Below are 5,183 nucleotides of genomic sequence, written 5' to 3' on the forward strand. Positions count from 1 at the left end.
CGGTGCGCGACGGGGCGCGGCGCGGCGGGAGGGGAGGCGGGCAGGGTGGCCGGAGGCACGGCGGCGGCTGGATCTGGGGAGGGAGCTGAAAACTCCCTCCCGCGCGAACGAGAGGAGGAAACCGGGTCGGGGAGGGGTTGGGCTGCCAACCCCTGTTTCTACAGGCTGGGAAGGAGTATAGGGGTTGAGCCTCGAAAAAAATTTAAGGGTTTAAGGGTTAAGGGGTTCTATTCTTGCGATTTTTTCGTCTCAACCCGTAAAAAAACAGTTATTTTTAAGGGTTTGAGGGTTTAGGGGTACTACTAGTAATGCTCTAACCAGTTACGAAGCACCGATACGGCCAGAACTGGTGTATCGGCGTACTGCACGCCACCGATACTCGGATACGCAGGATACGGCTCCGATACGTGTATCCTAAGAGTATCCCGATTTTTGACTTGAAAAGAAAGAAAATAATTCCGATACGCACTGTGGAGACGGCAGGATACGGGCTGGACACGGCAAGGACGTCGCCAGCCCCGAGCCCAATAAGAAGCCCACAAACCTAACCCTAACATTTGCTCTGTACTCTCTGTATCGGACGGGGGACTGCAGGAGCGCACAGCCGCCGCTGCCTGAGTGGCTCGCCGCCGCCGTCTCGACTGACTCTGACTGGAGTGTTCTCCGCCGCCGTCGCAAGAGCTGCTTCTTGTGTGCTTGGCTGACTGGTTCCCGTGTGCTGGCCTGACCGCTTGTTGTGTGCTCGTCTGATTCCCCCCGAGCCCCGAGTGATGTGTGCTTGCTTCTTGGTATTGCTTGCTTGCTGATGTGTGATGCTACTGCCCACTGCTAGGGAAGCTGCTTGGTATCTACTCCAAGTTGCATGTTATGTCTCTATCAATAACCACAATCAATACTATATATGCTGCCCGTTTAGAAACAAATCCACATTCTCAGGGCATATTTGTATAGAACAACAATGCAATTTTTTATCCCTATGTGTAGCTAAAATAGTGGTTTTAGAAATTTAGCATGAAGATGTGTTTTGATCTCACACATTTTATTATGTTTGTTTTTACTACATGTCATTTTATTAATTATTTATATATACTCGCCGTATCGCCGTATTGATGTTTCTAGAAATTGCCGTATCCCATGTCGCCGTACCCGTATCGCCGTATCAGTGTCGCCGTATCGGTGCTTCATAGCTAACCAGGCACAACCACCCGTGCCTCTGGACCAGAAGCAAGCATCGCCTAGCCGGCCACACAAGCGTAGCACAAGCCCTCTTTATGGCAGCCTAGCTTGTACTCGAAATGCTCCATCCATGCCTTAACGTGCAAGAACACAGCACTAGCGGACAACGGCGCCACTATGTGTAAAGCGGTTTTAGCAAGTGCCCCATTGCTGAAACTGGTCAGGCAGGCCACGAGTTGGACTCCACTTGACTGTTCATGCATTTGGACACCGTAAAGTTTATATTCTTGGTCCCCAGAAACTGCACTTTCGTGAAAATGTCGTCGTAGCCGCGAGTGACCGAAAATCGGTGCCTTGTCAGTGGCACATGAGTCCGGTGTAACGAGCATTTCCCTCGGTACATATGAGGATGTCCATTTGATTTTTCTGCATGCACCTACCAATGGTTTACAAGTGGGGGACCTGACCTAATTGGTTGCCACCTTTGGTCGATCGTCGTGCCATGCGTGGAAAGACACATGGTGACCCATGCTTTGGCGCCCAAAAGAACAATTAACTGCGTGCCCTAGCTAGGCTTGCATGCATAAACAAGGAACCGACACACACTTGCCGGGTTGGAATAATTGGAGGCACAAGAGAGGGAACGCTTGGGAGCCAACCACTTAACCTCAAATCTGTGGGAAAAGCAAGGTCGCTTTCCCCTGATATAACAAATGATTGGTGTACATGCGTGACGGATCGATCTATCTAGGCTGCAAACGCATAAGATATTGCTGAACTGAGCGCCACTCGTGGTGAATCGGTGAATCTTCCTCTTCTTTATGTGTCTGGATGGAACCCTAATATTTAAGCATGTCACGAATCAGGGCTACAAGGGGCGATCACATGCTGGTCACATTCGCGAGGCAGTGAGTGTTAAAAGGAGCTCTTTTCCTCTTCTTAGGTCCAAAGCGATGACAAGACCGTGCACATGATCGCCAAGTTGCACCAGTACTGGCTTTGCTAGATAGATGGATAGCTTTATGTTTTTATCGATCGCTGCGTGCGTGGTGCAAGGTGGTGCGTGGTGGTCCTGTCCTGGGTACGTAGCTAGCTCGAGCGCGCGCGGCGGCCGCCGTGGTCTCGTGCGTGCGTGGGTTCGCCGGCGGGTCACGGGGCCAGCGAGTGGCCACGGCGGAAAGGGCAAAATATACGGAGGAAAGACGAGTAAAGCGGGGAGAAAACTAGTGTGCCATCTTCATTTTTTCAGAAAGGAGACGGGCAAAGCGAAGAGGCTATGCGTGCATGGCCGCCGGGTGGCTGGCCGCTATGCATACGCATGGCTGTACGTATCAGCGTCACAGGATTGAGCAAGATTGCACGCGAGATCCGGCAGCGTTTAGTACGTAAATTATTGGTGCTTTGCACCTTGCTTGCTGGAGGTGACTGTAGCTGGAACTGAACTTCTTGGTACACAGTATTGTATCGACAGCCCAGCTAAAAAAAGGTATGGTATCAACGACGAGATTTATTGCAATAGAATTTAACCAACAACTTACATAGTAGTAAATGAATTGGACGCGCAAAACGCGCGACCGTTACCCCTAATCGATGCAACGCGATGTCGCAAGGCTCTCCACGTAACCGCAACCGTTCACGCTGGAACGATCAAAGGCACGGTCACACGTCATCCCGCTGTCCGCTGAACCCATCAAGTTTTCCTTTACTTTTTCTGATAAAAACACACCCTTTTATTATTTAAACTTCCACAATGTCGTCAATACAAAATATGTGGATGGGCTACTAGCCCCGTGGCCAGAGCACGGTGGGGTCTCATAGCCGACGCGTGTCCAAGCCACGGCTCGAGCGTTGTATATCACATTCCCCTCTTAGTTAAAAAGCCTAACTAACCAAACATGGCGTCCTACAGGAAGGGATGTTGACACCCTCGCCAAATTGTATGCTTCAAAATTATTGGCGCTTTGCACTTTGCTTGCTGGAGGTGAACTGTGTCTGGAACTGAACTTCTTGGTACACAATATCATATCAGCAGCCCAGCTAAAAAAAGGTATGGTATCAACGACAAGATTTCTTGCAATACAATTTAACCAGCAACTTACATAGTAGTAAATGAATTGGACACGCATAACGCGCGACCGTCACCCCTAATCGTGGCAATGCGATGTCGCAAGGCTCTCCATGCAACCGCAACCGTTCGCGCTGGAACGATCAAGACACGGCCACACGTCATCCCGCTGAACCCCATAAAGTTTTCCTTTTATTTTAATGATAAAAACACACCCTTTATTTAAACTTCCACAACATCGTTAATACAAAATATGTGCATGGGCTACTAGCCCCGTGGCCGGAGCGCGGTGGCGTCTCATAGCCGACGCGTGTTCAAGCCTTGGCTCGAGCGTTGTATATCACATTCCCCTCTTAGTTAAAAAGCCTAACTAACCAAACATGGCGTCCTGCAGGAAGGGATGCCGACACCCTCGCCAAATTGTATGCTTCAAAATTATTGGCGCTTTGCACTTTGCTTGCTGCAGGTGAACTGTGTCTGCAACTGAACTTCTTGGCACACAATGTCATATCAGCAGCACAGCTAAAAAAAGGTATGGTAGCAACTTACATAGTAGTAAATGAATTGGACGCGCATGACGTGCGACCGTTACCCCCAATCACCGCAATGCGATGTCGCAAGGCTCTCCATGCAACCGCAACCGTTCGTGCTGGAACGATCAAGGCACGGCCACACGTCATCCTGTTGGGGAACGTAGTATTTTAATTTTTTTGCCTACGATCACGCAAGATCTATCTAGGAGAAGCATAGCAACGAGCGGGAAGAGTGTGTCCACGTACCCTTGTAGACCGAAAGCGGAAGCGTTTAGTGACGCGATTGATGTAGTCGAACGTCTTCATGATCCGACCGATCCAAGCACCGAACGTACGGCACCTCCGAGTTCTGCACACGTTCAGCTCGATGATGTCCCTCGAACTCTTGGTCCAGCAAAGTGTTGAGGGAGAGTTCCGTCAGCACAACGGCGTGGTGACGGTGATGGTGAAGTAATCCACGCAGGGCTTCGCCTAAGCACTACGTGAATATGACCGGAGGCGTAAACTGTAGAGGGGGACGCCGCACACGGCTAACAATGTTTTTTGTGTGTTCTAGGGGCCCCTCCCCACATATAGATAGGTGGGAGGGGGAGGAATCCTACTTGGGGGGCCTTGTCCAATTCGGCCTCCCCCTTCCAAAAGTGTTGGAGGGGGAAGGAAAGAGAGGGGGGAGAGAAGGGAAGGGGAGGCCGAATCCTCCTCTTTCCTTTCTCTCCTCCCCTCCTTCCTTCTCCTCCTATTTGGCATATATGTGGCGCACCAGCCCACTAGGGGTTGGTCTGTCCCACCCTTGGCCCAATAAGGCCCATATCTTGAAGGAAATATGCCCTAGAGGCAATAATAAAGTTATTATTTATTTCCTTATTTCATGATAAATGTTTATTATTCATGCTAGAATTGTATTAATCAGAAACTTAGTACATGTGTGAATACATAGACAAAACAAAGTGTCCCCAGTATGCCTCTACTTGAGTAGCTCGTTTATCAAAGATGGTTATGTTTCCTAACCATAGACATGTGTTGTCATTTGATGAACGGGATCACATCATTCTCCTCGTTACCGACAAGTCTCTTTGATGGACAAGACCCATTTATTAGCTTACCATTATGATCGTTACAGTTTCATTGCTACTGCTTTCTTCATGACTTATACATGTTCCTCAAACTATGAGATTATGCAACTCTCGAATAGCGGAGGAACACCTTGTGTTCTATCAAACGTCACAATGTAACTGGGTGATTATAAAGGTGCTCTACAGGTGTCTCTGATGGTACTTGTTGAGTTGGCATAGATCGAGATTAGGATTTGTCACTCCGATTGTTGGAGGGGTATCTCTGGGCCCTGTCGGTAATGCACATCACTATAAGCCTTGCAAGCAATGTGACTAATGAGTTAGTTGCAGGATGAT

This window comes from Triticum dicoccoides, chromosome 2B, assembly GCF_002162155.2.
Source record: "Triticum dicoccoides isolate Atlit2015 ecotype Zavitan chromosome 2B, WEW_v2.0, whole genome shotgun sequence".
NCBI classification, from domain to species: domain Eukaryota; kingdom Viridiplantae; phylum Streptophyta; class Magnoliopsida; order Poales; family Poaceae; genus Triticum; species Triticum dicoccoides.